The 16,562-nt window shown below is 41.9% G+C and overlaps 47 non-coding genes and 1 pseudogene across 47 annotated transcripts; all 48 read right to left on the reverse strand.

Moving 5' to 3' along the window:
* Window positions 1–115, reverse strand: LOC143709023 (5S ribosomal RNA; annotated as a pseudogene; the record flags this gene model as incomplete).
* A 162-nt stretch (window positions 116–277) lies between these two features.
* Window positions 278–396, reverse strand: LOC143708970 (5S ribosomal RNA). Its single transcript, XR_013193778.1, has one exon. It is a non-coding gene; the product is annotated as a 5S ribosomal RNA (ribosomal RNA).
* A 162-nt stretch (window positions 397–558) lies between these two features.
* Window positions 559–677, reverse strand: LOC143709031 (5S ribosomal RNA). Its single transcript, XR_013193832.1, has one exon. It is a non-coding gene; the product is annotated as a 5S ribosomal RNA (ribosomal RNA).
* A 161-nt stretch (window positions 678–838) lies between these two features.
* Window positions 839–957, reverse strand: LOC143709043 (5S ribosomal RNA). The gene has a single exon (XR_013193843.1). It is a non-coding gene; the product is annotated as a 5S ribosomal RNA (ribosomal RNA).
* A 163-nt stretch (window positions 958–1,120) lies between these two features.
* On the reverse strand, window positions 1,121–1,239 carry LOC143709055 (5S ribosomal RNA). Its single transcript, XR_013193854.1, has one exon. It is a non-coding gene; the product is annotated as a 5S ribosomal RNA (ribosomal RNA).
* Window positions 1,240–1,403: 164 nt separating this feature from the next.
* On the reverse strand, window positions 1,404–1,522 carry LOC143709067 (5S ribosomal RNA). The gene has a single exon (XR_013193865.1). It is a non-coding gene; the product is annotated as a 5S ribosomal RNA (ribosomal RNA).
* Window positions 1,523–3,008: 1,486 nt separating this feature from the next.
* On the reverse strand, window positions 3,009–3,127 carry LOC143708977 (5S ribosomal RNA). The gene has a single exon (XR_013193784.1). It is a non-coding gene; the product is annotated as a 5S ribosomal RNA (ribosomal RNA).
* Window positions 3,128–3,498: 371 nt separating this feature from the next.
* On the reverse strand, window positions 3,499–3,617 carry LOC143708989 (5S ribosomal RNA). Its single transcript, XR_013193795.1, has one exon. It is a non-coding gene; the product is annotated as a 5S ribosomal RNA (ribosomal RNA).
* Window positions 3,618–3,779: 162 nt separating this feature from the next.
* Window positions 3,780–3,898, reverse strand: LOC143709001 (5S ribosomal RNA). The gene has a single exon (XR_013193806.1). It is a non-coding gene; the product is annotated as a 5S ribosomal RNA (ribosomal RNA).
* A 162-nt stretch (window positions 3,899–4,060) lies between these two features.
* On the reverse strand, window positions 4,061–4,179 carry LOC143709013 (5S ribosomal RNA). The gene has a single exon (XR_013193817.1). It is a non-coding gene; the product is annotated as a 5S ribosomal RNA (ribosomal RNA).
* Window positions 4,180–4,341: 162 nt separating this feature from the next.
* On the reverse strand, window positions 4,342–4,460 carry LOC143709024 (5S ribosomal RNA). Its single transcript, XR_013193826.1, has one exon. It is a non-coding gene; the product is annotated as a 5S ribosomal RNA (ribosomal RNA).
* A 372-nt stretch (window positions 4,461–4,832) lies between these two features.
* Window positions 4,833–4,951, reverse strand: LOC143709025 (5S ribosomal RNA). The gene has a single exon (XR_013193827.1). It is a non-coding gene; the product is annotated as a 5S ribosomal RNA (ribosomal RNA).
* A 162-nt stretch (window positions 4,952–5,113) lies between these two features.
* On the reverse strand, window positions 5,114–5,232 carry LOC143709012 (5S ribosomal RNA). The gene has a single exon (XR_013193816.1). It is a non-coding gene; the product is annotated as a 5S ribosomal RNA (ribosomal RNA).
* A 163-nt stretch (window positions 5,233–5,395) lies between these two features.
* On the reverse strand, window positions 5,396–5,514 carry LOC143709026 (5S ribosomal RNA). The gene has a single exon (XR_013193828.1). It is a non-coding gene; the product is annotated as a 5S ribosomal RNA (ribosomal RNA).
* Window positions 5,515–5,676: 162 nt separating this feature from the next.
* On the reverse strand, window positions 5,677–5,795 carry LOC143709014 (5S ribosomal RNA). Its single transcript, XR_013193818.1, has one exon. It is a non-coding gene; the product is annotated as a 5S ribosomal RNA (ribosomal RNA).
* Window positions 5,796–5,958: 163 nt separating this feature from the next.
* Window positions 5,959–6,077, reverse strand: LOC143709027 (5S ribosomal RNA). Its single transcript, XR_013193829.1, has one exon. It is a non-coding gene; the product is annotated as a 5S ribosomal RNA (ribosomal RNA).
* Window positions 6,078–6,239: 162 nt separating this feature from the next.
* LOC143709028 (5S ribosomal RNA) lies at window positions 6,240–6,358 on the reverse strand. Its single transcript, XR_013193830.1, has one exon. It is a non-coding gene; the product is annotated as a 5S ribosomal RNA (ribosomal RNA).
* Window positions 6,359–6,527: 169 nt separating this feature from the next.
* Window positions 6,528–6,646, reverse strand: LOC143709030 (5S ribosomal RNA). Its single transcript, XR_013193831.1, has one exon. It is a non-coding gene; the product is annotated as a 5S ribosomal RNA (ribosomal RNA).
* Window positions 6,647–7,018: 372 nt separating this feature from the next.
* On the reverse strand, window positions 7,019–7,137 carry LOC143709032 (5S ribosomal RNA). Its single transcript, XR_013193833.1, has one exon. It is a non-coding gene; the product is annotated as a 5S ribosomal RNA (ribosomal RNA).
* Window positions 7,138–7,299: 162 nt separating this feature from the next.
* Window positions 7,300–7,418, reverse strand: LOC143709033 (5S ribosomal RNA). Its single transcript, XR_013193834.1, has one exon. It is a non-coding gene; the product is annotated as a 5S ribosomal RNA (ribosomal RNA).
* Window positions 7,419–7,580: 162 nt separating this feature from the next.
* On the reverse strand, window positions 7,581–7,699 carry LOC143709034 (5S ribosomal RNA). The gene has a single exon (XR_013193835.1). It is a non-coding gene; the product is annotated as a 5S ribosomal RNA (ribosomal RNA).
* A 162-nt stretch (window positions 7,700–7,861) lies between these two features.
* LOC143709035 (5S ribosomal RNA) lies at window positions 7,862–7,980 on the reverse strand. Its single transcript, XR_013193836.1, has one exon. It is a non-coding gene; the product is annotated as a 5S ribosomal RNA (ribosomal RNA).
* A 372-nt stretch (window positions 7,981–8,352) lies between these two features.
* Window positions 8,353–8,471, reverse strand: LOC143709036 (5S ribosomal RNA). Its single transcript, XR_013193837.1, has one exon. It is a non-coding gene; the product is annotated as a 5S ribosomal RNA (ribosomal RNA).
* Window positions 8,472–8,633: 162 nt separating this feature from the next.
* On the reverse strand, window positions 8,634–8,752 carry LOC143709015 (5S ribosomal RNA). The gene has a single exon (XR_013193819.1). It is a non-coding gene; the product is annotated as a 5S ribosomal RNA (ribosomal RNA).
* Window positions 8,753–8,915: 163 nt separating this feature from the next.
* Window positions 8,916–9,034, reverse strand: LOC143709037 (5S ribosomal RNA). The gene has a single exon (XR_013193838.1). It is a non-coding gene; the product is annotated as a 5S ribosomal RNA (ribosomal RNA).
* A 162-nt stretch (window positions 9,035–9,196) lies between these two features.
* LOC143709016 (5S ribosomal RNA) lies at window positions 9,197–9,315 on the reverse strand. Its single transcript, XR_013193820.1, has one exon. It is a non-coding gene; the product is annotated as a 5S ribosomal RNA (ribosomal RNA).
* A 163-nt stretch (window positions 9,316–9,478) lies between these two features.
* LOC143709038 (5S ribosomal RNA) lies at window positions 9,479–9,597 on the reverse strand. Its single transcript, XR_013193839.1, has one exon. It is a non-coding gene; the product is annotated as a 5S ribosomal RNA (ribosomal RNA).
* Window positions 9,598–9,759: 162 nt separating this feature from the next.
* Window positions 9,760–9,878, reverse strand: LOC143709039 (5S ribosomal RNA). Its single transcript, XR_013193840.1, has one exon. It is a non-coding gene; the product is annotated as a 5S ribosomal RNA (ribosomal RNA).
* A 170-nt stretch (window positions 9,879–10,048) lies between these two features.
* On the reverse strand, window positions 10,049–10,167 carry LOC143709041 (5S ribosomal RNA). Its single transcript, XR_013193841.1, has one exon. It is a non-coding gene; the product is annotated as a 5S ribosomal RNA (ribosomal RNA).
* A 371-nt stretch (window positions 10,168–10,538) lies between these two features.
* Window positions 10,539–10,657, reverse strand: LOC143709042 (5S ribosomal RNA). Its single transcript, XR_013193842.1, has one exon. It is a non-coding gene; the product is annotated as a 5S ribosomal RNA (ribosomal RNA).
* A 162-nt stretch (window positions 10,658–10,819) lies between these two features.
* LOC143709044 (5S ribosomal RNA) lies at window positions 10,820–10,938 on the reverse strand. Its single transcript, XR_013193844.1, has one exon. It is a non-coding gene; the product is annotated as a 5S ribosomal RNA (ribosomal RNA).
* A 162-nt stretch (window positions 10,939–11,100) lies between these two features.
* LOC143709009 (5S ribosomal RNA) lies at window positions 11,101–11,219 on the reverse strand. Its single transcript, XR_013193813.1, has one exon. It is a non-coding gene; the product is annotated as a 5S ribosomal RNA (ribosomal RNA).
* A 163-nt stretch (window positions 11,220–11,382) lies between these two features.
* Window positions 11,383–11,501, reverse strand: LOC143709045 (5S ribosomal RNA). The gene has a single exon (XR_013193845.1). It is a non-coding gene; the product is annotated as a 5S ribosomal RNA (ribosomal RNA).
* Window positions 11,502–11,663: 162 nt separating this feature from the next.
* LOC143709046 (5S ribosomal RNA) lies at window positions 11,664–11,782 on the reverse strand. The gene has a single exon (XR_013193846.1). It is a non-coding gene; the product is annotated as a 5S ribosomal RNA (ribosomal RNA).
* A 362-nt stretch (window positions 11,783–12,144) lies between these two features.
* On the reverse strand, window positions 12,145–12,263 carry LOC143709047 (5S ribosomal RNA). Its single transcript, XR_013193847.1, has one exon. It is a non-coding gene; the product is annotated as a 5S ribosomal RNA (ribosomal RNA).
* A 372-nt stretch (window positions 12,264–12,635) lies between these two features.
* LOC143709048 (5S ribosomal RNA) lies at window positions 12,636–12,754 on the reverse strand. The gene has a single exon (XR_013193848.1). It is a non-coding gene; the product is annotated as a 5S ribosomal RNA (ribosomal RNA).
* A 162-nt stretch (window positions 12,755–12,916) lies between these two features.
* Window positions 12,917–13,035, reverse strand: LOC143709049 (5S ribosomal RNA). Its single transcript, XR_013193849.1, has one exon. It is a non-coding gene; the product is annotated as a 5S ribosomal RNA (ribosomal RNA).
* A 162-nt stretch (window positions 13,036–13,197) lies between these two features.
* On the reverse strand, window positions 13,198–13,316 carry LOC143709050 (5S ribosomal RNA). Its single transcript, XR_013193850.1, has one exon. It is a non-coding gene; the product is annotated as a 5S ribosomal RNA (ribosomal RNA).
* A 162-nt stretch (window positions 13,317–13,478) lies between these two features.
* Window positions 13,479–13,597, reverse strand: LOC143709052 (5S ribosomal RNA). Its single transcript, XR_013193851.1, has one exon. It is a non-coding gene; the product is annotated as a 5S ribosomal RNA (ribosomal RNA).
* Window positions 13,598–13,759: 162 nt separating this feature from the next.
* Window positions 13,760–13,878, reverse strand: LOC143709010 (5S ribosomal RNA). The gene has a single exon (XR_013193814.1). It is a non-coding gene; the product is annotated as a 5S ribosomal RNA (ribosomal RNA).
* Window positions 13,879–14,041: 163 nt separating this feature from the next.
* On the reverse strand, window positions 14,042–14,160 carry LOC143709053 (5S ribosomal RNA). The gene has a single exon (XR_013193852.1). It is a non-coding gene; the product is annotated as a 5S ribosomal RNA (ribosomal RNA).
* A 162-nt stretch (window positions 14,161–14,322) lies between these two features.
* LOC143709054 (5S ribosomal RNA) lies at window positions 14,323–14,441 on the reverse strand. The gene has a single exon (XR_013193853.1). It is a non-coding gene; the product is annotated as a 5S ribosomal RNA (ribosomal RNA).
* Window positions 14,442–14,803: 362 nt separating this feature from the next.
* LOC143709056 (5S ribosomal RNA) lies at window positions 14,804–14,922 on the reverse strand. The gene has a single exon (XR_013193855.1). It is a non-coding gene; the product is annotated as a 5S ribosomal RNA (ribosomal RNA).
* Window positions 14,923–15,293: 371 nt separating this feature from the next.
* Window positions 15,294–15,412, reverse strand: LOC143709057 (5S ribosomal RNA). Its single transcript, XR_013193856.1, has one exon. It is a non-coding gene; the product is annotated as a 5S ribosomal RNA (ribosomal RNA).
* A 162-nt stretch (window positions 15,413–15,574) lies between these two features.
* On the reverse strand, window positions 15,575–15,693 carry LOC143709058 (5S ribosomal RNA). The gene has a single exon (XR_013193857.1). It is a non-coding gene; the product is annotated as a 5S ribosomal RNA (ribosomal RNA).
* A 162-nt stretch (window positions 15,694–15,855) lies between these two features.
* On the reverse strand, window positions 15,856–15,974 carry LOC143709059 (5S ribosomal RNA). The gene has a single exon (XR_013193858.1). It is a non-coding gene; the product is annotated as a 5S ribosomal RNA (ribosomal RNA).
* A 169-nt stretch (window positions 15,975–16,143) lies between these two features.
* LOC143709060 (5S ribosomal RNA) lies at window positions 16,144–16,262 on the reverse strand. The gene has a single exon (XR_013193859.1). It is a non-coding gene; the product is annotated as a 5S ribosomal RNA (ribosomal RNA).
* Window positions 16,263–16,424: 162 nt separating this feature from the next.
* Window positions 16,425–16,543, reverse strand: LOC143709011 (5S ribosomal RNA). The gene has a single exon (XR_013193815.1). It is a non-coding gene; the product is annotated as a 5S ribosomal RNA (ribosomal RNA).
* Window positions 16,544–16,562: the final 19 nt, after the last annotated feature.

The raw sequence follows: 16,562 nt of genomic DNA on the forward strand, positions 1-16,562 counted from the left end.
ACAGCACCTGGTATTCCCAGGCGGTCTCCCATCCAAGTACTAACCAGGCCCGACCCTGCTTAGCTTCCGAGATCAGACGAGATGGGGGCGTGCCCAAGGTGGTATGGCCGTAAGCGAATACTGCTGCCAAAATTGGGCTATTTAAAAGGTTAGACCATTAGTGAAGAAAACTAAGAACAACTTTTGAAAAAACTCAAACTCTTTCATGCTTTCTGAAGAATCTCAGAGACTTTTAAGGCTTTTTGAAGCTCAGGCACTCTTTTTTTTTTTTTTTAAAAGCTTACAGCACCTGGTATTCCCAGGCGGTCTCCCATCCAAGTACTAACCAGGCCCGACCCTGCTTAGCTTCCGAGATCAGACGAGATCGGGCGTGCCCAAGGTGGTATGGCCGTAAGCGAATACTGCTGCCAAAATTGGGCTATTTAAAAGGTTAGACCATTAGTGAAGAAAACTAAGAACAACTTTTGAAAAAACTCAAACTCTTTCATGCTTTCTGAAGAATCTCAGAGACTTTTTAAGGCTTTTTGAAGCTCAGGCACTCTTTTTTTTTTTTTAAAAAGCTTACAGCACCTGGTATTCCCAGGCGGTCTCCCATCCAAGTACTAACCAGGCCCGACCCTGCTTAGCTTCCGAGATCAGACGAGATCGGGCGTGCCCAAGGTGGTATGGCCGTAAGCGAATACTGCTGCCAAAATTGGGCTATTTAAAAGGTTAGACCATTAGTGAAGAAAACTAAGAACAACTTTTGAAAAAACTCAAACTCTTTCATGCTTTCTGAAGAATCTCAGAGACTTTTTAAGGCTTTTTGAAGCTCAGGCACTCTTTTTTTTTTTTTAAAAGCTTACAGCACCTGGTATTCCCAGGCGGTCTCCCATCCAAGTACTAACCAGGCCCGACCCTGCTTAGCTTCCGAGATCAGACGAGATCGGGCGTGCCCAAGGTGGTATGGCCGTAAGCGAATACTGCTGCCAAAATTGGGCTATTTAAAAGGTTAGACCATTAGTGAAGAAAACTAAGAACAACTTTTGAAAAAACTCAAACTCTTTCATGCTTTCTGAAGAATCTCAGAGACTTTTTAAGGCTTTTTGAAGCTCAGGCACTCTTTTTTTTTTTTTTTAAAAGCTTACAGCACCTGGTATTCCCAGGCGGTCTCCCATCCAAGTACTAACCAGGCCCGACCCTGCTTAGCTTCCGAGATCAGACGAGATCGGGCGTGCCCAAGGTGGTATGGCCGTAAGCGAATACTGCTGCCAAAATTGGGCTATTTAAAAGGTTAGACCATTAGTGAAGAAAACTAAGAACAACTTTTGAAAAAACTCAAACTCTTTCATGCTTTCTGAAGAATCTCAGAGACTTTTTAAGGCTTTTTGAAGCTCAGGCACTCTTTTTTTTTTTTTTTTAAAAGCTTACAGCACCTGGTATTCCCAGGCGGTCTCCCATCCAAGTACTAACCAGGCCCGACCCTGCTTAGCTTCCGAGATCAGACGAGATCGGGCGTGCCCAAGGTGGTATGGCCGTAAGCTAAAACTGCTGCCAAAATTGGGCTATTTAAAAGGTTAGACCATTAGTGAAGAAAACTAAGAACAACTTTTGAAAAAACTCTTTTCATGCTTTCTGAAGAATCTCAGAGACTTTTTAAGGCTTTTTGAAGAAGCTCAGGGACTCTTTTTTTTTTTTCTTAAAAAAGCTTACAACACCTAGTATTCCCATGCGGCCTCCCATCCAAGTACTAACCAGGCCTTATTTAAAAGCTTAGACCATTAGTGAAGAAGACTAAGAAGAACTTTTGAAAAAACTCAAACTCTTTCATGCTTTCTGAAGAATCTCAGAGACTTTTTAAGGCTTTTTGAAGCTCAGGCACTCTTTTTTTTTTTTTTTTTTTAAAAGCACTAACCAGGCCCGACCCTGCTTAGCTTCCGAGATCAGACGAGATCGGGCGTGCCCAAGGTGGTATGGCCGTAAGCGAATACTGCTGCCAAAATTGGGCTATTTAAAAGGTTAGACCATTAGTGAAGAAAACTAAGAACAACTTTTGAAAAAACTCAAACTCTTTCATTTTAAAAGCTTACAGCACCTGGTATTCCCAGGCGGTCTCCCATCCAAGTACTAACCAGGCCCGACCCTGCTTAGCTTCCGAGATCAGACGAAAATCTGCATTGACCATTAGTGAAGAAAACTAAGAACAACTTTTGAAAAAACTCAAACTCTTTCATGCTTTCTGAAGAATCTCAGAGACTTTTTAAGGCTTTTTGAAGCAGGCATTTCTGCCAAAATTGGGCTATTTAAAAGGTTAGACCATTAGTGAAGAAAACTAAGAACAACTTTTGAAAAAACTCAAACTCTTTCATTTTTATTTTTAAAAGCTTACAGCACCTGGTATTCCCAGGCGGTCTCCCATCCAAGTACTAACCAGGCCCGACCCTGCTTAGCTTCCGAGATCAGACGAGATCGGGAAGAAAACTAAGAACAACTTTTGAAAAAACTCAAACTCTTTCATGCTTTCTGAAGAATCTCAGAGACTTTTTAAGGCTTTTTGAAGCTCAGGCACTCTTATTCCCAGGGTCTCCCATCACAACCAGGCCCGACCCTGCTTAGCTTCCGAGATCAGACGAGATCGGGCGTGCCCAAGGTGGTATGGCCGTAAGCTAAAACTGCTGCCAAAATTGGGCTATTTAAAAGGTTAGACCATTAGTGAAGAAAACTAAGAACAACTTTTGAAAAAACTCAAGCTCTTTCATGCTTTCTGAAGAATCTCAGAGACTTTTTAAGGCTTTTTGAAGAAGCTCAGGGACTCTTTTTTTTTTTCTTAAAAAAGCTTACAACACCTAGTATTCCCATGCGGCCTCCCATCCAAGTACTAACCAGGCCTTATTTAAAAGCTTAGACCATTAGTGAAGAAGACTAAGAAGAACTTTTGAAAAAACTCAAACTCTTTCATGCTTTCTGAAGAATCTCAGAGACTTTTTAAGGCTTTTTGAAGCTCAGGCACTCTTTTTTTTTTTTTTAAAAGCTTACAGCACCTGGTATTCCCAGGCGGTCTCCCATCCAAGTACTAACCAGGCCCGACCCTGCTTAGCTTCCGAGATCAGACGAGATCGGGCGTGCCCAAGGTGGTATGGCCGTAAGCTAAAACTGCTGCCAAAATTGGGCTATTTAAAAGGTTAGACCATTAGTGAAGAAAACTAAGAACAACTTTTGAAAAAACTCAAGCTCTTTCATGCTTTCTGAAGAATCTCAGAGACTTTTTAAGGCTTTTTGAAGAAGCTCAGGGACTCTTTTTTTTTTTTCTTAAAAAAGCTTACAACACCTAGTATTCCCATGCGGCCTCCCATCCAAGTACTAACCAGGCCTTATTTAAAAGCTTAGACCATTAGTGAAGAAGACTAAGAAGAACTTTTGAAAAAACTCAAACTCTTTCATGCTTTCTGAAGAATCTCAGAGACTTTTTAAGGCTTTTTGAAGCTCAGGCACTCTTTTTTTTTTTTTTTTTTTTTTAAAAGCTTACAGCACCTGGTATTCCCAGGCGGTCTCCCATCCAAGTACTAACCAGGCCCGACCCTGCTTAGCTTCCGAGATCAGACGAGATCGGGCGTGCCCAAGGTGGTATGGCCGTAAGCGAATACTGCTGCCAAAATTGGGCTATTTAAAAGGTTAGACCATTAGTGAAGAAAACTAAGAACAACTTTTGAAAAAACTCAAACTCTTTCATGCTTTCTGAAGAATCTCAGAGACTTTTTAAGGCTTTTTGAAGCTCAGGCACTCTTTTTTTTTTTTTTAAAAGCTTACAGCACCTGGTATTCCCAGGCGGTCTCCCATCCAAGTACTAACCAGGCCCGACCCTGCTTAGCTTCCGAGATCAGACGAGATCGGGCGTGCCCAAGGTGGTATGGCCGTAAGCGAATACTGCTGCCAAAATTGGGCTATTTAAAAGGTTAGACCATTAGTGAAGAAAACTAAGAACAACTTTTGAAAAAACTCAAACTCTTTCATGCTTTCTGAAGAATCTCAGAGACTTTTTAAGGCTTTTTGAAGCTCAGGCACTCTTTTTTTTTTTTTTAAAAGCTTACAGCACCTGGTATTCCCAGGCGGTCTCCCATCCAAGTACTAACCAGGCCCGACCCTGCTTAGCTTCCGAGATCAGACGAGATCGGGCGTGCCCAAGGTGGTATGGCCGTAAGCGAATACTGCTGCCAAAATTGGGCTATTTAAAAGGTTAGACCATTAGTGAAGAAAACTAAGAACAACTTTTGAAAAAACTCAAACTCTTTCATGCTTTCTGAAGAATCTCAGAGACTTTTTAAGGCTTTTTGAAGCTCAGGCACTCTTTTTTTTTTTTTTAAAAGCTTACAGCACCTGGTATTCCCAGGCGGTCTCCCATCCAAGTACTAACCAGGCCCGACCCTGCTTAGCTTCCGAGATCAGACGAGATCGGGCGTGCCCAAGGTGGTATGGCCGTAAGCTAAAACTGCTGCCAAAATTGGGCTATTTAAAAGGTTAGACCATTAGTGAAGAAAACTAAGAACAACTTTTGAAAAAACTCAAGCTCTTTCATGCTTTCTGAAGAATCTCAGAGACTTTTTAAGGCTTTTTGAAGAAGCTCAGGGACTCTTTTTTTTTTTTCTTAAAAAAGCTTACAACACCTAGTATTCCCATGCGGCCTCCCATCCAAGTACTAACCAGGCCTTATTTAAAAGCTTAGACCATTAGTGAAGAAGACTAAGAAGAACTTTTGAAAAAACTCAAACTCTTTCATGCTTTCTGAAGAATCTCAGAGACTTTTTAAGGCTTTTTGAAGCTCAGGCACTCTTTTTTTTTTTTTTTTTTTTTTAAAAAGCTTACAGCACCTGGTATTCCCAGGCGGTCTCCCATCCAAGTACTAACCAGGCCCGACCCTGCTTAGCTTCCGAGATCAGACGAGATCGGGCGTGCCCAAGGTGGTATGGCCGTAAGCGAATAGTGCTGCCAAAATTGGGCTATTTAAAAGGTTAGACCATTAGTGAAGAAAACTAAGAACAACTTTTGAAAAAACTCAAACTCTTTCATGCTTTCTGAAGAATCTCAGAGACTTTTTAAGGCTTTTTGAAGCTCAGGCACTCTTTTTTTTTTTTTAAAAAGCTTACAGCACCTGGTATTCCCAGGCGGTCTCCCATCCAAGTACTAACCAGGCCCGACCCTGCTTAGCTTCCGAGATCAGACGAGATGGGGCGTGCCCAAGGTGGTATGGCCGTAAGCGAATACTGCTGCCAAAATTGGGCTATTTAAAAGGTTAGACCATTAGTGAAGAAAACTAAGAACAACTTTTGAAAAAACTCAAACTCTTTCATGCTTTCTGAAGAATCTCAGAGACTTTTTAAGGCTTTTTGAAGCTCAGGCACTCTTTTTTTTTTTTTTTAAAAGCTTACAGCACCTGGTATTCCCAGGCGGTCTCCCATCCAAGTACTAACCAGGCCCGACCCTGCTTAGCTTCCGAGATCAGACGAGATCGGGCGTGCCCAAGGTGGTATGGCCGTAAGCGAATACTGCTGCCAAAATTGGGCTATTTAAAAGGTTAGACCATTAGTGAAGAAAACTAAGAACAACTTTTGAAAAAACTCAAACTCTTTCATGCTTTCTGAAGAATCTCAGAGACTTTTTAAGGCTTTTTGAAGCTCAGGCACTCTTTTTTTTTTTTTAAAAAGCTTACAGCACCTGGTATTCCCAGGCGGTCTCCCATCCAAGTACTAACCAGGCCCGACCCTGCTTAGCTTCCGAGATCAGACGAGATGGGGCGTGCCCAAGGTGGTATGGCCGTAAGCGAATACTGCTGCCAAAATTGGGCTATTTAAAAGGTTAGACCATTAGTGAAGAAAACTAAGAACAACTTTTGAAAAAACTCAAACTCTTTCATGCTTTCTGAAGAATCTCAGAGACTTTTTAAGGCTTTTTGAAGCTCAGGCACTCTTTTTTTTTTTTTTTAAAAGCTTACAGCACCTGGTATTCCCAGGCGGTCTCCCATCCAAGTACTAACCAGGCCCGACCCTGCTTAGCTTCCGAGATCAGACGAGATCGGGCGTGCCCAAGGTGGTATGGCCGTAAGCGAATACTGCTGCCAAAATTGGGCTATTTAAAAGGTTAGACCATTAGTGAAGAAAACTAAGAACAACTTTTGAAAAAACTCAAACTCTTTCATGCTTTCTGAAGAATCTCAGAGACTTTTTAAGGCTTTTTGAAGCTCAGGCACTCTTTTTTTTTTTTTTAAAAGCTTACAGCACCTGGTATTCCCAGGCGGTCTCCCATCCAAGTACTAACCAGGCCCGACCCTGCTTAGCTTCCGAGATCAGACGAGATCGGGCGTGCCCAAGGTGGTATGGCCGTAAGCGAATACTGCTGCCAAAATTGGGCTATTTAAAAGGTTAGACCATTAGTGAAGAAAACTAAGAACAACTTTTGAAAAAACTCAAACTCTTTCATGCTTTCTGAAGAATCTCAGAGACTTTTTAAGGCTTTTTGAAGCTCAGGCACTCTTTTTTTTTTTTTTTTTTTTTAAAAGCTTACAGCACCTGGTATTCCCAGGCGGTCTCCCATCCAAGTACTAACCAGGCCCGACCCTGCTTAGCTTCCGAGATCAGACGAGATCGGGCGTGCCCAAGGTGGTATGGCCGTAAGCTAAAACTGCTGCCAAAATTGGGCTATTTAAAAGGTTAGACCATTAGTGAAGAAAACTAAGAACAACTTTTGAAAAAACTCAAGCTCTTTCATGCTTTCTGAAGAATCTCAGAGACTTTTTAAGGCTTTTTGAAGAAGCTCAGGGACTCTTTTTTTTTTTTCTTAAAAAAGCTTACAACACCTAGTATTCCCATGCGGCCTCCCATCCAAGTACTAACCAGGCCTTATTTAAAAGCTTAGACCATTAGTGAAGAAGACTAAGAAGAACTTTTGAAAAAACTCAAACTCTTTCATGCTTTCTGAAGAATCTCAGAGACTTTTTAAGGCTTTTTGAAGCTCAGGCACTCTTTTTTTTTTTTTTTTTTTTTTTAAAAGCTTACAGCACCTGGTATTCCCAGGCGGTCTCCCATCCAAGTACTAACCAGGCCCGACCCTGCTTAGCTTCCGAGATCAGACGAGATCGGGCGTGCCCAAGGTGGTATGGCCGTAAGCGAATACTGCTGCCAAAATTGGGCTATTTAAAAGGTTAGACCATTAGTGAAGAAAACTAAGAACAACTTTTGAAAAAACTCAAACTCTTTCATGCTTTCTGAAGAATCTCAGAGACTTTTTAAGGCTTTTTGAAGCTCAGGCACTCTTTTTTTTTTTTTTAAAAGCTTACAGCACCTGGTATTCCCAGGCGGTCTCCCATCCAAGTACTAACCAGGCCCGACCCTGCTTAGCTTCCGAGATCAGACGAGATCGGGCGTGCCCAAGGTGGTATGGCCGTAAGCGAATACTGCTGCCAAAATTGGGCTATTTAAAAGGTTAGACCATTAGTGAAGAAAACTAAGAACAACTTTTGAAAAAACTCAAACTCTTTCATGCTTTCTGAAGAATCTCAGAGACTTTTTAAGGCTTTTTGAAGCTCAGGCACTCTTTTTTTTTTTTTTAAAAGCTTACAGCACCTGGTATTCCCAGGCGGTCTCCCATCCAAGTACTAACCAGGCCCGACCCTGCTTAGCTTCCGAGATCAGACGAGATCGGGCGTGCCCAAGGTGGTATGGCCGTAAGCGAATACTGCTGCCAAAATTGGGCTATTTAAAAGGTTAGACCATTAGTGAAGAAAACTAAGAACAACTTTTGAAAAAACTCAAACTCTTTCATGCTTTCTGAAGAATCTCAGAGACTTTTTAAGGCTTTTTGAAGCTCAGGCACTCTTTTTTTTTTTTTTAAAAGCTTACAGCACCTGGTATTCCCAGGCGGTCTCCCATCCAAGTACTAACCAGGCCCGACCCTGCTTAGCTTCCGAGATCAGACGAGATCGGGCGTGCCCAAGGTGGTATGGCCGTAAGCTAAAACTGCTGCCAAAATTGGGCTATTTAAAAGGTTAGACCATTAGTGAAGAAAACTAAGAACAACTTTTGAAAAAACTCAAGCTCTTTCATGCTTTCTGAAGAATCTCAGAGACTTTTTAAGGCTTTTTGAAGAAGCTCAGGGACTCTTTTTTTTTTTTCTTAAAAAAGCTTACAACACCTAGTATTCCCATGCGGCCTCCCATCCAAGTACTAACCAGGCCTTATTTAAAAGCTTAGACCATTAGTGAAGAAGACTAAGAAGAACTTTTGAAAAAACTCAAACTCTTTCATGCTTTCTGAAGAATCTCAGAGACTTTTTAAGGCTTTTTGAAGCTCAGGCACTCTTTTTTTTTTTTTTTTTTTTTTAAAAAGCTTACAGCACCTGGTATTCCCAGGCGGTCTCCCATCCAAGTACTAACCAGGCCCGACCCTGCTTAGCTTCCGAGATCAGACGAGATCGGGCGTGCCCAAGGTGGTATGGCCGTAAGCGAATAGTGCTGCCAAAATTGGGCTATTTAAAAGGTTAGACCATTAGTGAAGAAAACTAAGAACAACTTTTGAAAAAACTCAAACTCTTTCATGCTTTCTGAAGAATCTCAGAGACTTTTTAAGGCTTTTTGAAGCTCAGGCACTCTTTTTTTTTTTTTAAAAAGCTTACAGCACCTGGTATTCCCAGGCGGTCTCCCATCCAAGTACTAACCAGGCCCGACCCTGCTTAGCTTCCGAGATCAGACGAGATGGGGCGTGCCCAAGGTGGTATGGCCGTAAGCGAATACTGCTGCCAAAATTGGGCTATTTAAAAGGTTAGACCATTAGTGAAGAAAACTAAGAACAACTTTTGAAAAAACTCAAACTCTTTCATGCTTTCTGAAGAATCTCAGAGACTTTTTAAGGCTTTTTGAAGCTCAGGCACTCTTTTTTTTTTTTTTTAAAAGCTTACAGCACCTGGTATTCCCAGGCGGTCTCCCATCCAAGTACTAACCAGGCCCGACCCTGCTTAGCTTCCGAGATCAGACGAGATCGGGCGTGCCCAAGGTGGTATGGCCGTAAGCGAATACTGCTGCCAAAATTGGGCTATTTAAAAGGTTAGACCATTAGTGAAGAAAACTAAGAACAACTTTTGAAAAAACTCAAACTCTTTCATGCTTTCTGAAGAATCTCAGAGACTTTTTAAGGCTTTTTGAAGCTCAGGCACTCTTTTTTTTTTTTTAAAAAGCTTACAGCACCTGGTATTCCCAGGCGGTCTCCCATCCAAGTACTAACCAGGCCCGACCCTGCTTAGCTTCCGAGATCAGACGAGATGGGGCGTGCCCAAGGTGGTATGGCCGTAAGCGAATACTGCTGCCAAAATTGGGCTATTTAAAAGGTTAGACCATTAGTGAAGAAAACTAAGAACAACTTTTGAAAAAACTCAAACTCTTTCATGCTTTCTGAAGAATCTCAGAGACTTTTTAAGGCTTTTTGAAGCTCAGGCACTCTTTTTTTTTTTTTTTAAAAGCTTACAGCACCTGGTATTCCCAGGCGGTCTCCCATCCAAGTACTAACCAGGCCCGACCCTGCTTAGCTTCCGAGATCAGACGAGATCGGGCGTGCCCAAGGTGGTATGGCCGTAAGCGAATACTGCTGCCAAAATTGGGCTATTTAAAAGGTTAGACCATTAGTGAAGAAAACTAAGAACAACTTTTGAAAAAACTCAAACTCTTTCATGCTTTCTGAAGAATCTCAGAGACTTTTTAAGGCTTTTTGAAGCTCAGGCACTCTTTTTTTTTTTTTTAAAAGCTTACAGCACCTGGTATTCCCAGGCGGTCTCCCATCCAAGTACTAACCAGGCCCGACCCTGCTTAGCTTCCGAGATCAGACGAGATCGGGCGTGCCCAAGGTGGTATGGCCGTAAGCGAATACTGCTGCCAAAATTGGGCTATTTAAAAGGTTAGACCATTAGTGAAGAAAACTAAGAACAACTTTTGAAAAAACTCAAACTCTTTCATGCTTTCTGAAGAATCTCAGAGACTTTTTAAGGCTTTTTGAAGCTCAGGCACTCTTTTTTTTTTTTTTTTTTTTTTAAAAGCTTACAGCACCTGGTATTCCCAGGCGGTCTCCCATCCAAGTACTAACCAGGCCCGACCCTGCTTAGCTTCCGAGATCAGACGAGATCGGGCGTGCCCAAGGTGGTATGGCCGTAAGCTAAAACTGCTGCCAAAATTGGGCTATTTAAAAGGTTAGACCATTAGTGAAGAAAACTAAGAACAACTTTTGAAAAAACTCAAGCTCTTTCATGCTTTCTGAAGAATCTCAGAGACTTTTTAAGGCTTTTTGAAGAAGCTCAGGGACTCTTTTTTTTTTTTCTTAAAAAAGCTTACAACACCTAGTATTCCCATGCGGCCTCCCATCCAAGTACTAACCAGGCCTTATTTAAAAGCTTAGACCATTAGTGAAGAAGACTAAGAAGAACTTTTGAAAAAACTCAAACTCTTTCATGCTTTCTGAAGAATCTCAGAGACTTTTTAAGGCTTTTTGAAGCTCAGGCACTCTTTTTTTTTTTTTTTTTTTTTTAAAAGCTTACAGCACCTGGTATTCCCAGGCGGTCTCCCATCCAAGTACTAACCAGGCCCGACCCTGCTTAGCTTCCGAGATCAGACGAGATCGGGCGTGCCCAAGGTGGTATGGCCGTAAGCGAATACTGCTGCCAAAATTGGGCTATTTAAAAGGTTAGACCATTAGTGAAGAAAACTAAGAACAACTTTTGAAAAAACTCAAACTCTTTCATGCTTTCTGAAGAATCTCAGAGACTTTTTAAGGCTTTTTGAAGCTCAGGCACTCTTTTTTTTTTTTTTAAAAGCTTACAGCACCTGGTATTCCCAGGCGGTCTCCCATCCAAGTACTAACCAGGCCCGACCCTGCTTAGCTTCCGAGATCAGACGAGATCGGGCGTGCCCAAGGTGGTATGGCCGTAAGCGAATACTGCTGCCAAAATTGGGCTATTTAAAAGGTTAGACCATTAGTGAAGAAAACTAAGAACAACTTTTGAAAAAACTCAAACTCTTTCATGCTTTCTGAAGAATCTCAGAGACTTTTTAAGGCTTTTTGAAGCTCAGGCACTCTTTTTTTTTTTTTTAAAAGCTTACAGCACCTGGTATTCCCAGGCGGGCTCCCATCCAAGTACTAACCAGGCCCGACCCTGCTTAGCTTCCGAGATCAGACGAGATCGGGCGTGCCCAAGGTGGTATGGCCGTAAGCGAATACTGCTGCCAAAATTGGGCTATTTAAAAGGTTAGACCATTAGTGAAGAAAACTAAGAACAACTTTTGAAAAAACTCAAACTCTTTCATGCTTTCTGAAGAATCTCAGAGACTTTTTAAGGCTTTTTGAAGCTCAGGCACTCTTTTTTTTTTTTTTTAAAAGCTTACAGCACCTGGTATTCCCAGGCGGTCTCCCATCCAAGTACTAACCAGGCCCGACCCTGCTTAGCTTCCGAGATCAGACGAGATCGGGCGTGCCCAAGGTGGTATGGCCGTAAGCGAATACTGCTGCCAAAATTGGGCTATTTAAAAGGTTAGACCATTAGTGAAGAAAACTAAGAACAACTTTTGAAAAAACTCAAACTCTTTCATGCTTTCTGAAGAATCTCAGAGACTTTTTAAGGCTTTTTGAAGCTCAGGCACTCTTTTTTTTTTTTTTAAAAGCTTACAGCACCTGGTATTCCCAGGCGGTCTCCCATCCAAGTACTAACCAGGCCCGACCCTGCTTAGCTTCCGAGATCAGACGAGATCGGGCGTGCCCAAGGTGGTATGGCCGTAAGCTAAAACTGCTGCCAAAATTGGGCTATTTAAAAGGTTAGACCATTAGTGAAGAAAACTAAGAACAACTTTTGAAAAAACTCAAGCTCTTTCATGCTTTCTGAAGAATCTCAGAGACTTTTTAAGGCTTTTTGAAGAAGCTCAGGGACTCTTTTTTTTTTTCTTAAAAAAGCTTACAACACCTAGTATTCCCATGCGGCCTCCCATCCAAGTACTAACCAGGCCTTATTTAAAAGCTTAGACCATTAGTGAAGAAGACTAAGAAGAACTTTTGAAAAAACTCAAACTCTTTCATGCTTTCTGAAGAATCTCAGAGACTTTTTAAGGCTTTTTGAAGCTCAGGCACTCTTTTTTTTTTTTTTAAAAGCTTACAGCACCTGGTATTCCCAGGCGGTCTCCCATCCAAGTACTAACCAGGCCCGACCCTGCTTAGCTTCCGAGATCAGACGAGATCGGGCGTGCCCAAGGTGGTATGGCCGTAAGCTAAAACTGCTGCCAAAATTGGGCTATTTAAAAGGTTAGACCATTAGTGAAGAAAACTAAGAACAACTTTTGAAAAAACTCAAGCTCTTTCATGCTTTCTGAAGAATCTCAGAGACTTTTTAAGGCTTTTTGAAGAAGCTCAGGGACTCTTTTTTTTTTTTCTTAAAAAAGCTTACAACACCTAGTATTCCCATGCGGCCTCCCATCCAAGTACTAACCAGGCCTTATTTAAAAGCTTAGACCATTAGTGAAGAAGACTAAGAAGAACTTTTGAAAAAACTCAAACTCTTTCATGCTTTCTGAAGAATCTCAGAGACTTTTTAAGGCTTTTTGAAGCTCAGGCACTCTTTTTTTTTTTTTTTTTTTTTTTAAAAGCTTACAGCACCTGGTATTCCCAGGCGGTCTCCCATCCAAGTACTAACCAGGCCCGACCCTGCTTAGCTTCCGAGATCAGACGAGATCGGGCGTGCCCAAGGTGGTATGGCCGTAAGCGAATACTGCTGCCAAAATTGGGCTATTTAAAAGGTTAAACCATTAGTGAAGAAAACTAAGAACAACTTTTGAAAAAACTCAAACTCTTTCATGCTTTCTGAAGAATCTCAGAGACTTTTTAAGGCTTTTTGAAGCTCAGGCACTCTTTTTTTTTTTTTTAAAAGCTTACAGCACCTGGTATTCCCAGGCGGTCTCCCATCCAAGTACTAACCAGGCCCGACCCTGCTTAGCTTCCGAGATCAGACGAGATCGGGCGTGCCCAAGGTGGTATGGCCGTAAGCGAATAGTGCTGCCAAAATTGGGCTATTTAAAAGGTTAGACCATTAGTGAAGAAAACTAAGAACAACTTTTGAAAAAACTCAAGCTCTTTCATGCTTTCTGAAGAATCTCAGAGACTTTTTAAGGCTTTTTGAAGCTCAGGCACTCTTTTTTTTTTTTTTAAAAGCTTACAGCACCTGGTATTCCCAGGCGGTCTCCCATCCAAGTACTAACCAGGCCCGACCCTGCTTAGCTTCCGAGATCAGACGAGATCGGGCGTGCCCAAGGTGGTATGGCCGTAAGCGAATAGTGCTGCCAAAATTGGGCTATTTAAAAGGTTAGACCATTAGTGAAGAAAACTAAGAACAACTTTTGAAAAAACTCAAACTCTTTCATGCTTTCTGAAGAATCTCAGAGACTTTTTAAGGCTTTTTGAAGCTCAGGCACTCTTTTTTTTTTTTTTAAAAGCTTACAGCACCTGGTATTCCCAGGCGGTCTCCCATCCAAGTACTAACCAGGCCCGACCCTGCTTAGCTTCCGAGATCAGACGAGATCGGGCGTGCCCAAGGTGGTATGGCCGTAAGCGAATACTGCTGCCAAAATTGGGCTATTTAAAAGGTTAGACCATTAGTGAAGAAAACTAAGAACAACTTTTGAAAAAACTCAAACTCTTTCATGCTTTCTGAAGAATCTCAGAGACTTTTTAAGGCTTTTTGAAGCTCAGGCACTCTTTTTTTTTTTTTTAAAAGCTTACAGCACCTGGTATTCCCAGGCGGGCTCCCATCCAAGTACTAACCAGGCCCGACCCTGCTTAGCTTCCGAGATCAGACGAGATCGGGCGTGCCCAAGGTGGTATGGCCGTAAGCGAATACTGCTGCCAAAATTGGGCTATTTAAAAGGTTAGACCATTAGTGAAGAAAACTAAGAACAACTTTTGAAAAAACTCAAACTCTTTCATGCTTTCTGAAGAATCTCAGAGACTTTTTAAGGCTTTTTGAAGCTCAGGCACTCTTTTTTTTTTTTTTTAAAAGCTTACAGCACCTGGTATTCCCAGGCGGTCTCCCATCCAAGTACTAACCAGGCCCGACCCTGCTTAGCTTCCGAGATCAGACGAGATCGGGCGTGCCCAAGGTGGTATGGCCGTAAGCGAATACTGCTGCCAAAATTGGGCTATTTAAAAGGTTAGACCATTAGTGAAGAAAACTAAGAACAACTTTTGAAAAAACTCAAACTCTTTCATGCTTTCTGAAGAATCTCAGAGACTTTTTAAGGCTTTTTGAAGCTCAGGCACTCTTTTTTTTTTTTTTAAAAGCTTACAGCACCTGGTATTCCCAGGCGGTCTCCCATCCAAGTACTAACCAGGCCCGACCCTGCTTAGCTTCCGAGATCAGACGAGATCGGGCGTGCCCAAGGTGGTATGGCCGTAAGCTAAAACTGCTGCCAAAATTGGGCTATTTAAAAGGTTAGACCATTAGTGAAGAAAACTAAGAACAACTTTTGAAAAAACTCAAGCTCTTTCATGCTTTCTGAAGAATCTCAGAGACTTTTTAAGGCTTTTTGAAGAAGCTCAGGGACTCTTTTTTTTTTTCTTAAAAAAGCTTACAACACCTAGTATTCCCATGCGGCCTCCCATCCAAGTACTAACCAGGCCTTATTTAAAAGCTTAGACCATTAGTGAAGAAGACTAAGAAGAACTTTTGAAAAAACTCAAACTCTTTCATGCTTTCTGAAGAATCTCAGAGACTTTTTAAGGCTTTTTGAAGCTCAGGCACTCTTTTTTTTTTTTTTAAAAGCTTACAGCACCTGGTATTCCCAGGCGGTCTCCCATCCAAGTACTAACCAGGCCCGACCCTGCTTAGCTTCCGAGATCAGACGAGATCGGGCGTGCCCAAGGTGGTATGGCCGTAAGCTAAAACTGCTGCCAAAATTGGGCTATTTAAAAGGTTAGACCATTAGTGAAGAAAACTAAGAACAACTTTTGAAAAAACTCAAGCTCTTTCATGCTTTCTGAAGAATCTCAGAGACTTTTTAAGGCTTTTTGAAGAAGCTCAGGGACTCTTTTTTTTTTTTCTTAAAAAAGCTTACAACACCTAGTATTCCCATGCGGCCTCCCATCCAAGTACTAACCAGGCCTTATTTAAAAGCTTAGACCATTAGTGAAGAAGACTAAGAAGAACTTTTGAAAAAACTCAAACTCTTTCATGCTTTCTGAAGAATCTCAGAGACTTTTTAAGGCTTTTTGAAGCTCAGGCACTCTTTTTTTTTTTTTTTTTTTTTTAAAAGCTTACAGCACCTGGTATTCCCAGGCGGTCTCCCATCCAAGTACTAACCAGGCCCGACCCTGCTTAGCTTCCGAGATCAGACGAGATCGGGCGTGCCCAAGGTGGTATGGCCGTAAGCGAATACTGCTGCCAAAATTGGGCTATTTAAAAGGTTAGACCATTAGTGAAGAAAACTAAGAACAACTTTTGAAAAAACTCAAACTCTTTCATGCTTTCTGAAGAATCTCAGAGACTTTTTAAGGCTTTTTGAAGCTCAGGCACTCTTTTTTTTTTTTTTAAAAGCTTACAGCACCTGGTATTCCCAGGCGGTCTCCCATCCAAGTACTAACCAGGCCCGACCCTGCTTAGCTTCCGAGATCAGACGAGATCGGGCGTGCCCAAGGTGGTATGGCCGTAAGCGAATACTGCTGCCAAAATTGGGCTATTTAAAAGGTTAGACCATTAGTGAAGAAAACTAAGAACAACTTTTGAAAAAACTCAAACTCTTTCATGCTTTCTGAAGAATCTCAGAGACTTTTTAAGGCTTTTTGAAGCTCAGGCACTCTTTTTTTTTTTTTTAAAAGCTTACAGCACCTGGTATTCCCAGGCGGTCTCCCATCCAAGTACTAACCAGGCCCGACCCTGCTTAGCTTCCGAGATCAGACGAGATCGGGCGTGCCCAAGGTGGTATGGCCGTAAGCGAATACTGCTGCCAAAATTGGGCTATTTAAAAGGTTAGACCATTAGTGAAGAAAACTAAGAACAACTTTTGAAAAAACTCAAACTCTTTCATGCTTTCTGAAGAATCTCAGAGACTTTTTAAGGCTTTTTGAAGCTCAGGCACTCTTTTTTTTTTTTTTTTTTTTTAAAAGCTTACAGCACCTGGTATTCCCAGGCGGTCTCCCATCCAAGTACTAACCAGGCCCGACCCTGCTTAGCTTCCGAGATCAGACGAGATCGGGCGTGCCCAAGGTGGTATGGCCGTAAGCGAATACTGCTGCCAAAATTGGGCTATTTAAAAGGTTAGACCATTAGTGAAGAAAACTAAGAACAACTTTTGAAAAAACTCAAACTCTTTCATGCTTTCTGAAGAATCTCAGAGACTTTTTAAGGCTTTTTGAAGCTCAGGCACTCTTTTTTTTTTTTTTAAAAGCTTACAGCACCTGGTATTCCCAGGCGGGCTCCCATCCAAGTACTAACCAGGCCCGACCCTGCTTAGCTTCCGAGATCAGACGAGATCGGGCGTGCCCAAGGTGGTATGGCCGTAAGCGAATACTGCTGCCAAAATT

The sequence above is a fragment of the Siphateles boraxobius genome, unplaced genomic scaffold, assembly GCF_051911475.1.
Source record: "Siphateles boraxobius isolate OS27281-9 unplaced genomic scaffold, OSU_SipBor_1 442, whole genome shotgun sequence".
NCBI lineage: Eukaryota > Metazoa > Chordata > Actinopteri > Cypriniformes > Leuciscidae > Siphateles > Siphateles boraxobius.